Source organism: Abramis brama (assembly GCF_963993115.1).
Source record: "Abramis brama genome assembly, chromosome: 2".
NCBI classification, from domain to species: Eukaryota; Metazoa; Chordata; class Actinopteri; order Cypriniformes; family Leuciscidae; genus Abramis; species Abramis brama.
In genome coordinates, this window is record NC_139964.1 from 56,363,939 (window position 1) to 56,380,974 (window position 17,036).

General features: G+C 36.8%; 1 protein-coding gene across 4 annotated transcripts in view; it reads left to right on the forward strand.

The window, feature by feature from the left end:
• sgcz (sarcoglycan zeta) overlaps positions 1-17,036 on the forward strand; it is a 295,633-nt gene that overhangs the window by 260,903 nt on the left and 17,694 nt on the right. The window lies entirely within an intron of this gene.

Below are 17,036 nucleotides of genomic sequence, written 5' to 3' on the forward strand. Positions count from 1 at the left end.
ATGAGATCATCAATACAAACAACCTGGATTTTATGTTTCTAAATAAAACTTGGTTAGATGACAGTTGCAAGCCAACAGCCCTTTCTAACTTTACTTTTATAAGATAAGTGTCTGCAGAGCTGTTGGGAGAGGTGAATGCATAGCTGCTCTATTTAAATATGTCTATCAACGCAAGAAAGTGTCATTTGGCGATTACTTGTCTTTTGAATATCTAAGTATAGTGTTAAAAGTTGCTCCACGCATTTTATTGGTCATTATTTACAGGCCTCCGAAATATTCTCCAGAATTCTCCGAAATATTTACAGAAGTGTTATCACCAATCACCTCTGAGTTTGACTGTGGTAAATAATGACCCAGAAGCTGACTGTGACATGTATAGCCTTTCGAATAAAAGGATTTGTTGTTTTTGATGTAAATTTGAATTATAGAAGTGGCAAATTGATAGATTCAAGTTCTGTTTTTTTTTTTTTTTTTTTTTTTTTTTTTTTTGCTTCTCTGTAATTGGATTTTGCCGGCCCAGAAAGTTAGTTAAGACAATGTTTAAAATAGTCCAAGTGACTGCAGTGGCTCAACCATAAGTTTATCAAGAGACGAGAATACTTTTTGTGCGCAAAAAAACAAACAAAAATAACGACTTTATTCAACTATTCATTTTCTTCTGTGTGGGCCTCTGAGTGAGTTCACGTAGTGTAACAGCGCAGCACTTCTGGGTTGTACATCAGAATGTAGGCTCACTATTGGCCGACGCTGGTCATGTGTGTGATGCTTGTGATGCTCACCATTATGGTGATTAGTGTTCCCTTTGGTTGGGCACTTGGAACTTCATTTATATTATTGTAATTCTCTTCCTATTGATGCAGTGATGCAACAACAAATCACAGTTAATTGGTTTCAAAGGAAGGAAAATAATAAATTGGTTGCTTTTAGAAGTAACTAAATCATTAAATCATTAACTAGTCAATTGTTCATGTCGAATAATGATATTTTAAAATATATGGTTAACTCTTATATCACAATAAACTTGTGAAACTTTTAATTGGGTTGATATAATTCCTCATTTGTGACAATATCTTGCAATTGAACATGCTTGAGTCACACACAGACTTCAACATTCAGCATGCAAAACACAACAATGGTACCAACTTGCTATACTAAGTCAAGAGTAAACCTTAAGTAAATTATCAATTATCAATTATCTCTCTACAGTTATTTTTTAGTTACTAGAACTTTTGTAAGCAAACTACTGACTAAGCATTTGTCAGTACAACATACTATTCCTATTTCACTTTATGTAATTAAAAAAAAAAAAAATAAGAAAATCGTTTAGCATGCTTTTTTTATGTCTAACTAATTAATTAGATTTTACAGTTTAGGGCAGATTAAACATATTGCCAATGTAGACAATTACACTAATATAAGATTTGTCTATATTCTAAATTAATATTAATGATTATCACAATATATCTGAATTATATCCGAGGGGGAGGGTTAGTACCGTCACTATTTTTTTTATTTTTTTTTACTTCCAGCACTGGATGCATCATTCAAGGTACTGTGCTTTGTCTCATTGTCCACCAATGAGTCTTTGACCACTCATATTGAATGTTCACAGTAATAAATACATAATATTTAATATTTTTACCAATAAATCCACAGTCAGTTTTGCTCTCTGTTCTGTTGTATTAAAAAAAAAAAAAACTAATTGGGACAGATAACGAGCATTGCTGTAATTTCAGCCCAGTCTGCGGTCTATTTCACAGTATGAGTGGACATTTTGATTTGAAGTGCCACAGTGGAAATCTGCAGATAATCGGAGCACTCATCATGACTCCTTCACTATCTCTCTCCTCCTCCCTCACCATGAATTGCTGGTTGTTCTTTTCAGACAGAATCGGGCATCCTTCAGTGACCTGTTTGCATTAACATTTTATCATAATTCTGAGGGTATTAGACGCTTTATGTGTTTCACTTCGCTCTCGACCTCATTAATTTGCAAATTGAAAGCAGGAAACGTATAAATCAAGTTCCCTTTCTTCTAATTATTGTTTTATTGAAGTGTGCTCATTATCACCGAGCTAAACAGTCAATTGTAATGAGCCTACATAATGAATAATGAGCCAGCTTTATGTTGTCCTTGGTGTATAAAACTTTTGTAAACAAACATCTGTCCAATTTTTTTACTCATCTCTAAATCTTCCTCTTTCTGTCTCAGTGTTTCTGTCCCTCTTAGAGTTCAGAATTGTGCAGTTAAACTAAATGGAACATGTAATGACTTAATAGAGTCTATTAAAGGCTAATGTCTTATGATATGGTTTCACCGACAGAGTTCAATTGCATCCTGTTGATAGACTTTCTCACAAGTTCCTCAGCGGGAGTTATTCAGACCACCTTCAAAGTGTCACTTGACAGAAGGGAATTTTTATAAGCTGTCAGTTTTGGCAAGCTTTTTGTGCATGTGTGCGTATAACAAGGCTTTGATGAATTAGAGCTCACACTTTTGAAAACACATTTGTCGCACTATTTTGAGGATAAACTATTTTTATAAGTTTACCCAAAAATGAAAATTCAATCATTTTCTCACCCTCATGTTGTCCCAAACCTGTATGCATTTCTTTCTTCTACAGAGCACAAAATAAGATAGTTTGAAGGATGTTGGTAACATCAATTGGTTACACTTTATTTCAATATTCTACTTTAGATATTTTACTAATAAGCAACTGCATGTCAACTAACTAATTACTTTACAACTACAGTACATCTCAACTTTCTTTCTTTCTTTCTTTCTTTCTTTCTTTCTTTCTTTCTTTCTTTCTTTCTTTCTTTCAGCAGTAGCATTTTCTGACTCACTAAAATACTTAAAAACAAGTTTTTTTTAAACGACATGATGTATTGGTATAGTTGTAAAGGTTTTGTTTAGAATTGAAGTACAATTCTTTTTATATTATGTATAATTATTATTTTAGTATTTATTGTATGGAAAAGAAGAGCTTTAACATTTTTATAATACTTTATTTAGTTACATTAATAGTTATTAATAGTTAGTGTTCTGTGTAAGTTTGGAGTAACATGAGGGTTTTATTTATTTTATTTCGGAATAATTGTGTCATAGTTAGTGGATACAAATTGAATTTATTTTATGTATTTATTTATTTTTCTCCACATAATAGAAATGTTACATTTAATTCGCCCTGTGCCTCAGGCCTTTTATTAAGATGTTTATTAAAAATGTTAACTTAATGTGTGATCGCCATTGACAGAACTATTAGCACCTGTCAAACCCAGCAAATGACTAATACTTGCTCAACTATTATAACATAGCCATCTTTTCTTTCTGTAGTCTCTCATTAACATTTCACAGTCTCATGTTATTTGAAAGCATTAAAAAAAGATGTGCAGCATTGATGTGCCACATATTTTATATAATCATGCACACTGTTTTATTTTCTTTTTGATACTAGATACTAGACTGGAGTTCTGACAAATATCTGACAAATGAGATTTGAATGAACCAAATTAGTGAAACCCTATGAATATCTAAGTATTTTTTTTCTTTTTTTTACTTTTAAAATCACTCCAATAGTTATTAATTATTTAAAGGAATAGCTCTCATGGAACAACATAAGAGAAAGTAACTGACATAATTTTACATTTTGAGCAACTAATTTAATGAAATGCTTGGGCTGCTATTTTTTTCTGCTGTTTGAATATTGTGATCCAATATGAGAGATAGATATATATATATATATATATATATATATATATATACACAACCCCAAATCAGAAAAAGTTGGGACACTGTACAAATTGTGAATACAAACAGAATGCAATGATGTGGAAGTTTCAAATTTCAATATTTTATTCAGAATACAACATAGATGACATATCAAATGTTTAAACTGAGAAAATGTGTCATTTTAAGGGAAAAATAAGTTGATTTTAAATTTCATGATAACACATCTCAAAAAAGTTGGGACAAGGCCATGTTTACCACTGTGTGGCATCCCCTCTTCTTTTTATAACAGTCTGCAAACGTCTGGGGACTGAGGAGACAAGTTGCTCAAGTTTAGGAATAGGAATGTTGTCCCATTCTTGTCTAATACAGGCTTCTAGTTGCTCAACTGTCTTAGGTCTTCTTTGTTGCATCTTCCTCTTTATGATGCACCAAATGTTTCTATGGGTGAAAGATCTGGACTGCAGGCTGGCCATTTCAGTACCCGGATCCTTCTTCTACGCAGCCATGATATTGTAATTGATGCAGTATGTGGTCTGGCATTGTCATGTTGGAAAATGCAAGGTCTTCCCTGAAAGAGACGACGTCTGGATGGGAGCATATGTTGTTCTAGAACTTGGATATACCTTTCAGCATTGATGGTGCCTTTCCAGATGTGTAAGCTGCCCATGCCACATGCACTCATGCAACCCCATACCATCAGAGATGCAGGCTTCTGAACTGAGCGCTGATAACAACTTGGGTTGTCCTTGTCCTCTTTAGTCCGGATGACATGGTGTCCCAGTTTTCCAAACAGAACTTCAAATTTTGATTCGTCTGACCACAGAACAGTTTTCCACTTTGCCACAGTCCATTTTAAATGAGCCTTGGCCCAGAGAAAATGCCTGCGCTTCTGGATCCTGTTTAGATATGGCTTCTTTTTTGACCCATAGAGTTTTAGCCGGCAACGGCGAATGGCACGGTGGATTGTGTTCACCGACAATGTTTTCTGGAAGTATTCCTGAGCCCATGTTGTGATTTCCATTACAGTAGCATTCCTGTATGTGATGCAGTGCCATCTAAGGGCCCGAAGATCACAGGCATCCAGTATGGTTTTCCGGCCTTGACCCTTACGCGCAGAGATTGTTCCAGATTCTCTGAATCTTTGGATGATATTATGCACTGTAGATGATGATAACTTCAAACTCTGTGCAATTTTTCTCTGAGAAAGTCCTTTCTGATATTGCTCCACTATTTTTCGCCGCAGCATTGGGGGAATTGGTGATCCTCTGCCCATCTTGACTTCTGAGAGACACTGCCACTCTGAGAGGCTCTTTTTATACCCAATCATGTTGCCAATTGACCTAATAAGTTGCAAATTGGTCCTCCAGCTGTTCCTTATATGTACATTTAACTTTTCTGGCCTCTTATTGCTACCTGTCCCAACTTTTTTGGAATGTGTAGCTCTCATGAAATCCAAAATGAGCCAATATTTGGCATGACATTTCAAAATGTCTCACTTTCAACATTTGATGTGTTATCTATATTCTATTGTTAATAACATATAAGTTTATGAGATTTGTAAATTATTTCATTCTTTTTTACTCACAATTTGTACAGTGCCCCAACTTTTTCTGATTTGGGGTTGTATATATATACCTGTAAATATATATATATATATATATATATATATATATATATACCTGTAAATATATATACCTGTAAATATATATATATATATATTTTTTTTTTTTTTTTTTTTTTACAGTATTCACTAATTTAGGTCAATTATAATACATGTGTTTTTTATTGATACATATTTTTGTGTATTTTTTGGAGTAGCATCCAAATCATTGAGAACAGTATAACAGTGATAAAACAAAAGTATTAAAAAAGGGAGCTCTATTGCTGGAACTCTATTCCAATCAGCAGCTACTGGCTTTCCATCTTTTATTCTTCTTGGCATAATTCTGGTAATTTGCCTTCATTTGTTTAGCTCCATGCTCCCCTCTCAGTGCTGAGGTTTGAACTTGCCTCAGGCTCTCATTAATTAAACTGCAAATCTCAGACAAAGAAACATTACCACCATTTGAGACAGCTTGGATGACCTCCATCTTCTAAGCACCACCTCTCTTTTTACTCTCTACAATCCTCTCTTCCCAGACCTTTCTTTAGTCACTGTCAGCTCAGTTGGCATTGTTGAAGGCCATGCACCAAGTTTAAGTAGACTGTAATAGCCTCGCTGTTTTTTTTCCATCTCCCCTGCCCAGCAGTAGGGTTTGGTTGTGCTTGTAATAGCCTGGCGAGGGTGCCTAGGGTGAGAGTGCAACAGCGATGCCATTAGCGATCAGTTAACTCTGCCAGCTAATGCAGGGTATAATAAGATGAGAATTGATCCAGCCGCCCCAGAACTGATGAGAGTCTATGGGAGTTTTGCTCAGAGTCCACACTCATCTAAAGCCACCACGTACATTTCAGAAAAACAAAAATCCTCTATATAATGCTGAATTCTTCAGGCAGAATATATTTCAACAAAGTTATATTCAATAAAAAGAGAGATTTGAGAAAATAACTAGCCGTCAAATCCATTTTTAACTAGTCCCTCATAAAGGGGAGTGTGAGTTCAGCATCAATTTCCCAGCATTGTATTCTTATGAAAATGAGGTTTTGAGATGGAAGCTTCTGTCTGAATTTTTTTAACAAGCAAACACAAAGCATCTTTGTTTGAAAGAACAGCACCTCAGTGTCATGAGCGCACAAATGCCAGTCGTTCAAATCAATACTGGTGGGCTGCTGCTAAGAGTCACATCTTGAGGGAAGAGCATCAAACTTCTCCAGTCCTTTCGTTTTGCAGTTATTTGTTAAATCCAGAGAATAAGGATTCCATCTTTATTTGACTGTGTGCTGACAAGCTGCAGCTGGAATATATATAGTCAATCAATCATGACAGTACACCCCATTTTTATAGCATCAAAAAACTAACTAAAACCAAACATTATTGGTAAAACGAACACTTGTACATACATCTGTGTGATGAGAACTCCAAAATGACAGAAACCTGTATTTGAATAAACAATTATTTGAAGTGTAATTGGATTTTTTTAGTTTGGCTCACATCCCATTCGATTACATGGAGAGGGCTGAGTTTAAGACCTATACTGCAGTCAGCCACCAGGGGGGTGATCGAAATGCTTTCGCTTTAATTTTCAGGGCTTGTGCAGCACACTTGTGTCCCTATTTTAACGATCTAAGCGCATGGTCTAAAGCGCACGGCACAAGTGCACTTAGGGCATGTCCGAATCCACTTTTGCTATAGTTTAATGACGGGAAAAATTGTCGTTTAACGACTTGAAAAATGGTTGGCGCACACGGCGCATGGTCTAAAAGGGTTGTCCCTATTCTCTTAATGAGTAATGGGTGTGTTTTGGGTGTAACGTGCAATAAACCATTCCCATTCTCATTTCCACCAACCATTCTCGTCTCCCATTCCCTTTAAAAGAACACTTCTCTAGCGAGGAAACGGATCAGCTCGTGCACGAGATTAAAGCGTGCGAGCAGACCATCTACGGGACAAACTGTATGTGTTTTGTGGACCTGCCTATAGGCACACAGTACTAATGCGCTCTTCAAATAAAAATAAATTGCGCCATTGGCTTTAGACCAGGTTGTTATCATTTCAGTTGCCTCAAAATAGCAACTCTCCAACAACGTGAACCTTGCATTTTATTTAAACAATGTGGCGCAAGACGTGAAAATGATAACTCCGTCAGGCTGAAACTAGCAAAAATCACTTGCGTCACACCTCACGCCACATTGCATTGGGTGTATGATAGGGCCCTTGGTGTAGACAGTCTCAAGCTGTTGCGGTGTGGTGCAAATAACTGTTGTGTAGACAGAGTTAGAATCAATGAGGATGCGGGATGTAACAGAAGGATTTGGCAGGCCTGAATCCCATTCCAATAAAGCCACTGTGGTTAACATCTGCTGACTAACACTTGTAAATGTTAAGATGCCGTCCACCAAGCACTTGTTGTCAAAGACATAAACTCAGTTCCAATGTGGTATCTCATTCTCTTCTGTTCACATATGCAATCACAGTGAGGAAAATAAGTATTTGAACACCCTGCTATTTTGCAAGTTCTCCCACTTAGAAATCATGGAGGGGTCTGAAATTGTCATCGTAGGTGCATGTCCACTGTGAGAGACATAATCTAAAAAAAAAAATCCAGAAATCACAATGTATGATTTTTTAACTATTTATTTGTATGATACAGCTGCAAATAAGTATTTGAACACCTGAGAAAATCAATGTTAATATTTGGTACAGTAGCCTTTGTTTGCAATTACAGAGGTCAAACATTTCCTGTAGTTTTTCACCAGGTTTGCACACACTGCAGGAGGGATTTTGGCCCACTCCTCCACACAGATCTTCTCTAGATCAGTCAGGTTTCTGGGCTGTCGCTGAGAAACACGGAGTTTGAGCTCCCTCCAAAGATTCTCTATTGGGTTTAGGTCTGGAGACTGGCTAGGCCACGCCAGAACCTTGATATGCTTCTTACAGAGCCACTCCTTGGTTATCCTGGCTGTGTGCTTCGGGTCATTGTCATGTTGGAAGACCCAGCCTCGACCCATCTTCAATGCTCTAACTGAGGGAAGGAGGTTGTTCCCCAAAATCTCGCAATACATGGCCCCGGTCATCCTCTCCTTAATACAGTGCAGTCGCCCTGTCCCATGTGCAGAATGATGCTACCACCCCCATGCTTCACAGTAGGGATGGTGTTCTTGGGATGGTACTCATCATTCTTCTTCCTCCAAACACGTTTAGTGGAATTATGACCAAAAAGTTCTATTTTGGTCTCATCTGACCACATGACTTTCTCCCATGACTCCTCTGGATCATCCAAATGGTCATTGGCAAACTTAAGACGGGCCTTGACATGTGCTGGTTTAAGCAGGGGAACCTTCCGTGCCATGCATGATTTCAAACCATGACGTCTTAGTGTATTACCAACAGTAACCTTGGAAACGGTGGTCCCAGCTCTTTTCAGGTCATTGACCAGCTCCTCCCGTGTAGTTCTGGGCTGATTTCTCACCTTTCTTAGGATCATTGAGACCCCACGAGGTGAGATCTTGCATGGAGCCCCAGTCCGAGGGAGATTGACAGTCATGTTTAGCTTCTTCCATTTTCTAATGATTGCTCCAACAGTGGACCTTTTTTCACCAAGCTGCTTGGCAATTTCCCCGTAGCCCTTTCCAGCCTTGTGGAGGTGTACAATTTTGTCTCTAGTGTCTTTGGACAGCTCTTTGGTCTTGGCCATGTTAGTAGTTGGATTCTTACTGATTGTATGGGGTGGACAGGTGTCTTTATGCAGCTAACGACCTCAAACAGGTGCATCTAATTTAGGATAATAAATGGAGTGGAGGTGGACATTTTAAAGGCAGACTAACAGGTCTTTGAGGGTCAGAATTCTAGCTGATAGACAGGTGTTCAAATACTTATTTGCAGCTGTATCATACAAATAAATAGTTAAAAAATCATATATTGTGATTTCTGGATTTTTATTTTTTTAGATTATGTCTCTCACAGTGGACATGCACCTACGATGACAATTTTAGACCCCTCCATGATTTCCAAGTGGGAGAACTTGCAAAATAGCAGGGTGTTCAAATACTTATTTTCCTCACTGTACCTTCAAAGGCAGCATCCTGACTGAAAAGAAACCCTCAAAGAGATGGATTTGAAATGCTTCTCATGGGCAGGGATTCACACAGGCAGAACACAAGTAGCACTTCCTGTGAAACACATGATACTTACAGTAATTAAAACACAATCAATTCCATCAGTCATGTTGCTGAGCTGAGCTTCTACCTTGATACAAATAAATGCATAACACACAAATATCGGATGAAATAAAATTGTAATTAGATGATTTCCAATCAATAATTTTCAGTACTGAATAAAATAAAACTGATGTTTGCATGGATGACAATTTGAGCTTACCGCAGTGCATTCTGGGATTGCTTTATCAGCAACAAATCCATGCTACAATGCATTTGCTGCCGACTGTTTGGAACAGCCTATTCATCAGGAGGACACCAATGATGCTTAAACATGTTACCTAGGAAGATAAGTGTATTGGTTGGAGTGTATAGAGACAAATTACATTTACAGTTTTGATTAGAGTGTAGCAAAATGAGTAAAATGGCTCCACTAATATCTGCTACTTCATCCGCTATAACTTGTCACGGGTGGTTGAAACAGACGAGGAAGTAGGATCCATTTGCAGTATTCCTTTATTACACAAACTCAGACTACACAAACGTAAACTCAGACTCAGGAAACAAGGCGCGGGAACAGAACAACCAGCAAACAAACATTAAGGATTGATAAAGACTGAACTAGACACACAGGCTTAAATACAAGGGCAAACAAGCTAAACAAGATAACAAGGGGGTGTGGCTAATAGGAAGCATCTGGGAAGACTTATAAACATAACTGGGAGCTGCTAAACATGAAACAAGACAGAAACACAGACTAGACTTATGACATAACTATCCTCTTAACCTCAGAAACCAGGGTATTAGAATTGCGATTTTTGTATAAAGCAATTAAATCATTCCTAATTTTCAGTAAATAATGGTGCTACATACTTGTGTGCTGAATTGTGTTGTGAATTTAAAACTTTCATTTGCTTCATAAAAAATGTAGTGGTGACATTTTTGCAACCCTAAATTTTCAACATTGCAATTTTGCAGTGTTTCCTAAAAGTATACCCCAATGCAAAGTTTGCCTTAACAATTTTTGTTATATAACTAATTGCTTCCTAAAAACAAAAATAATAATACTATATCAATATCAATGCTTGGGTCTCGAGGACCCATCAAGATTGTGAATTATACCAGCTCAAGTGAAAGCTGAACCAAACAAAAGGGCTAAAAAAATGTTGTCTTGCAAACTGTGTGACTGAAAATGTGAGGATTAATCCAGATGAGACAGCCGGCACTTTTCCTCTCTAGAACATAATTATGGATGGAGAGAGAGTGAAAGAGTGAGGGAGATTGTTTGAGGGGGGATTTAAAGGGGTTTTGGTAGATTTATTGCACACCTGAATCTCCACAGCCAGTCGAAATATAGACTCAGTCCTTCGACCATTTCGGCATACTTGGGCAAATTACTTCTGTGACTGTGTGTGTCTTCTGCGCCACATTTCTCCTTACAAAGTAATTACACAATGGCTATCATTCATCCAGTGAGTCTTCATTGTCCAATTGCTATTTTAAATTTCACAATAGGGTTTGAACAAACAATAGTACCAATAGTTCCAATTGAGAATCTATCTATCTATCTATCTATCTATCTATCTATCTATCTATCTATCTATCTATCTATCTATCTATCTATCTATCTGTCTATCTGTCTGTCTGTCTGTCTGTCTGTCTGTCTGTCTGTCTGTCTGTCAATCTATTGTTTGATCTATCTATCTATCTATCTATCTATCTATCTATCTATCTATCTATCTATCTATCTATCTATCTATCTATCTATCTATCTATCTATCTATCTATCTATCTATCTATCTATCTATCTATCTATCTATCTATCTATCTATCTATCTATCTATCTGCCTTTCTATCTGCTGGACTCGTTTCAGGACTCTGTTGTTGTAAACCAATTCTAAGAGTCTCAAACCGAAGAGCAAGCGATTCAAATAAACTTTTATTCTTTTTCAAATGCCCTACAACTCTGTATATATATATATATATATATATATATATATATATATATATATATATATATATATATACAGTATATATATCATTGTGTAGATTGTATCTCAGTCTGCGGATCCCAGTCAGGGACATTAACCATGGATTCTTATCTCTCTCCATCTTTTCAGCTAAAGGCCACTCTTAGACTCATCTTTCAAGCATCTGACAATATTCACCTCATACCTGGCTTTTCCAGCTCTCAATTTCTCATTTATGAGAATTCTTTTTTTTTTGGGGGGGGGGGGTTCTCTCATAATGGCTGTGGTTAAAGTTTGGGTAGAGCAAGAGGGTTCTAAATCATGATAAAAGTGCATCTGTGACCCTGAGCCCATGAGTGACTGATTGAGCACAATCTGGAAATTATGGTGCCTGGAAATTAGATTTGATTTACTTGAGTGTTTGGGAGGTATGAAGAGATACTACTCAGGTGCTTCAATCTTAGTGTAACTGTATATGAGTGTCACTTGCACAGGTAATGATTGCATATGATTATATGCAATACATGCGATTCTTTGTAGATGGGATCCTGGAAACACGGCACTCTCAAATCCACATTAAATTACATTCCACTCATATGGACATTGAGGACATCCACCCATCGGACTTGACCTTCAAATCCATTGATTACCTTATCACACAGGGATTACTCTGGCATCTATAGTGCCGTACCTCTCGGCCCATTCCTAATACTGTCAGTATGGATGAGTGAAGTAGTTTTTTTTTTTTCATAAGAGATTCAACTTAATTTTTAGATGATTTTTGTATGTGGTTTCGGCGTCATATCGATCTGTGGTGGTGACCTTTACTTTTATTGAGCAGTTTAGTAAATTGCCCTTGTTGTCATCTGTCTTTTCCACAGAATGAAAGTCACTCAGCGACAGTATATACATCATATCATTGAAAGAATTTTGACTGACTTTAGATGGAATTCTGACTGACTTAAGATGAAGATAGAATAATAATAATTATTATTATTATATCTAAATGTTTGAAGAAAATAATAAGTAATCTAAGTAAATTATGAGTATGATGATGATTTTAAGTACATAAAAAAGTATTTTAATATGTTTATTGATTTTTTTTAAAGGAATTATAATTTTCTAATATTAAATTGATCAAAAGTGACAGTAAAGACATTTATAATTTCACAAAATAATTATACTTCAAATAAATGCTGTTATTTTTTCCTGAATTTCTGTTCCTTGAATTCCACAACTGTTTTACAATCAGCATATTAAGCCCCATTCACCCCACCAGCAACATGCGGTGACAAAGCAACATGATCAGTTTCAATTTCAGTTTTAATAGAGAGCTGGTGATTTCCGGCGACACAATCAACAGTGACCATTGGCGACAGGCTGGGGGCATGTCCAGCGATGCGACAAAGCTGAGATATGTTTAACTTATGCAAATGAAGAGCTACTTTCGAGAGCGACAACCGATATGACTGAAGTCAGTGGAGTGCACGTGATCCGTCACTACATCCAGTAGTGGAGTGTCGAGGCAAGATGGAGGAGAAGTTCATTTTAGCGGTCAGCAACATTCCCAAAATGTGTGATATGTCTCTGTGTACATGGTACAAAGGTGCTGACTCTGAGCCTGAATGGTTTCGTGAACACAGATACACGGCGTTTGTGCTTTCATCACAGATAAATATCCTCGATGGCAAAGAGCATACACTGTTTCTCGTTCATCTTTAAAGTTAAGCATTTTATGATTCCATTTTTGTTTAGTCTTTTTCTTCCAAAATGTTTGTTTGTAGCGGCAAGACAACAGATTAATTGTCTACATTTAGAGTAACATCCACGAATGTTATTCACAAAACATTACTAGGCAACCAGTAGTGGGAACTCTCACTAGCGGCATGCAACTACAAAGTCGCTGTTAAAGCCGCCTTTCCACTGCACACAAAAAACGACAGCCGTTGGACCAGAAGTCATTAATTTCCAATGGAGAGCAGCGTGGAGTTCCGATCATATACGTATGCGGAAATTCCAGATCCGATTTGAGCTTCGGATTCGTTGAAATTTCTTCTGCGGCTAAACCTTATGCGACCAGCCGACCGGATGTGATGTATCCTAATCAAAACTATGAGTGCTTATGTTAGAATTACCAATATTTTAACACTTTAACGTTATTCTGTAAACACCATTTCTGTAAAATGGCGGATATTAATAAATATGGCAGAAATAATTATTTTATAATTATTGAATCAATATTTATGTTGATTAGCTCTATACAATCTATTATGTTTTTATTTGAGCTGTATTGAGGGTCATTTGTTTTGTGTGGATAGATCCATACATGCATTACATTCATTCAAATTCTTCATTTTACCATGGTGAATAAGCCGAGGTAACGGTTGCTTCACAGCCAATTTCAAAGTTCCTTGCGACAGTCACTAGGGGGCGAAATGCGACAATCGTATGTGAATGTCGTGTGCAGTGGAAAGGCGGCTTAAAGCAATGGAGTCTAAACTGAATGGATGATGTCAGATTGTGATTGTCACTGTCCTTTTTTTTTTTTTTTTTTTTTTGTGAACAACATTCTAAATTACTATCTAACTCTCTATCGTTTTCGTCCTTTCCTGTCTCTTTTCATCTTGGTTTGAAGTGGACCTGAAGTGGTGCCTTCCCAAGACACATGGTCTCACTCGAGTGAATGATATTCTTCAACAGGAGTGAAATAAGATACAATATCATTCCTTTATACCTGTAACCTCCTTCCTTGCCGCAGCAGTGCTTTAGATACCCAGTGGGTCTACCTTATTCCTGCTTCACTCTCTGCCCATGCCGGTTCCCCAGTTCTATCACTATCAATTAAATTATCAGCAATGGATGAGCACGGGCATGAAATTGCTTTACGTTTTCTCACAGGGTCTTGCTGCCAGCCACAATTTCCCCAGCTACATTTCACACAGCAGACGGGCGGACTACAAAAAGTCATTTTTGACCGATTCGAGGATTTGTCAGGGAATGTTGAAGACAGCAAATGGACCATTGGGCCAAGAGCTCAGCGAGCTATAGAGGAAACCCACTTGGAGGGTCAAGAGCTCCAGTGAACTTTCTTGAAAGCCCTATTTTTGGCGCCATTATCAGCAATGTTGTGCACTTGTGATGAAACTATTGTAAAGCAGCGATGTCTCAATGTTTCTCTCTTCCCACCGCCAAAACTAACTTGGACAACTTTTGTAACTTTCTAAATGAGTTTCTAAGAGTCCTGGTCCCTTGGTTTTTTCCTATAACATCATGGAGCCCAGTAAGTAAGAATCTCACAGAGAGGATCTTTAAAACTCAGGGAGGCTTGAAAATGTCAAATGCAACGCTTTTTTCATCTTTGGCTTTGGCTGATGTTCATCTACCCATAGTACAGTGTCATTCATCAATCTGAAGGGCTGCAACCAAAAGTAAATACTCAGAGAGGAACATGAAGTCAAAGGTTAGCTGTTGGTATTGAGCTGCTTAATGTCATCATTGGTCTTATTCTCAAAAGTCAAAAGTCAGTACCCAGCTTCTGTGACCATGAGCATAGTGATAAATGATACGTCGAAGCACACAAAACTCATGAGAGGAGAAAATCTCATTTGGTGGCTCATTGTAGAAAGGTTTGCAAAAGTAAGAAACAATGTATTAAAAAAGAAACGATTACATTTTTTAAAGGGAGGTTCATCTTTTTAAAAAAAAATTGTTTTACTTTTGTACGTTTAAAAATGTATTTATTTAATTGTATTTTTTTTTTATTATAAATTTATTTAAAACATTGTTTCAGTGTGGAATTCAGGGTATATGTGTGTAAAATGTTAATAAAACTTTGGCAATGCACAGCTTCTTTTACAGAAATGATATTTTTTTAGGTCTGAAATCACTTTCAAATTCTAGACTTACTAGACTATAGTCTAAACTGCAAAGGCTCCTAGCACGTACTTGTAGCTATTTACATATCTTGGTCACGTCAAAAGTGCATCATAGAAATTGCCTGACATGTTGTGGCAGCCAAAGTCAAATTATAAAAGGCAACCTTGCTCTAGCATAGGTAGATTCAAATTGTAAGATTGTAATCTGATTTCAACCTTCAGATCTACATATGTATTCAAATGGCATACATGCACAACATTTGAGTTTTGCAACTGGTGTGTTATTGAGCTACAACTTCACAGTGTGAATCTAGCAGATATATTACATATTAATCACAGTAACATTCACTGTTGAAATCATTTTCTAGAACTCTCTTAGCTCAGTAAGCCTGAATGCTGCAAGTCAGAACACCACACACATACAATACATACACAAATGTATTCTGAACAAAGACCATAGGTTTGCAATAGGAAGCAAAAGGAGTATAAATGTAAAGTTAGTTTAAAATTCTAAAGAGTCATATTTATGCATTGCTTTTCATATGACTGTAACAAATATCCCGACACATACATTTGTGAGAGTGGCAGAAAAGGTCAAGATGGATGTTTGAATGGGTGAATTTGCTAGCGGAATAATGAATCAGGCAGATAAGAGACTAAAGCTGGCCTCTCTTATCTTTCATATAAAATCAAGTCCACTCTCTGCACACTTAAGATATTTTGTTTTGCTGCTTTATTGAAGATTGTATAGATTTAGTTTTTTTTTTGTTTTTTTTTAGCCTTGTTCCGGCCTCGTTCCGCTCCCATGGCTCTCTGTCTCGCCCTGCCTTATACCACAGTAACGTTAATAAAACTTAAAAATACATTAGCTCATCCATGAACATGATTTCTGCCTTTAGTCCCATCGGGTTGCTTTCCATCAGCTAGCTGTGGAGGTGAAGACGACAACTCCCATGACTCCACACTCATTCACGACACACGACAACCTCAAGCTGCTCCTTTGTTATTGTTTTGAATAAGCGACTTCTAGCAGCAAAATGTACATACTGTGCCTTTAATTATATTGTGAAATACATTGATTAATTCGAGAACAACTTTCCTTTTTTGTTGACATCACATAGACCATGCAGGCTATGAGTAATGTCAACCAATAGCCAAATAGTTAGCAAATAGCAAATATTTATTTATTTCTGGCTCCATTCTGCTCTGCAACACTCACTTTTCACTATCACTTTGGTTAAAGATCAATAAAAAAAAGTCCTGTTCTACTTTTGTCTTGTTTTGCTTTGCCCACAGTACAGAAGTAAAAAGGGTTGCAGTTCACACTGACAGACTTGCAAACATTATATATATATATATATATATATATATATATATATATATATATATATATATATATATATATATATATATATTATTTTAATTTTTTCTCTCCTGATCACTAATGTTTCTTTCTCAGTGTTTTAAAGTGGACAGTTCATTCAGTTATCTCATTCCCTGACAGATCTCATATCGATTATTTTCTTCTAACCATGCTCTCGCTCTTTACAATCTGCACATTATTCGTCTCTCACAAGTCTCATATAGCACTGAATAGAGCTTGAATATGAAGGCCTTAATTAGTCTGCATCTTTGAGGAAAGTGAGATGTATACTAAATTCCAGCACTCTCGAAGCCCTGCTTGTTCAATCAGATTAGAGGACC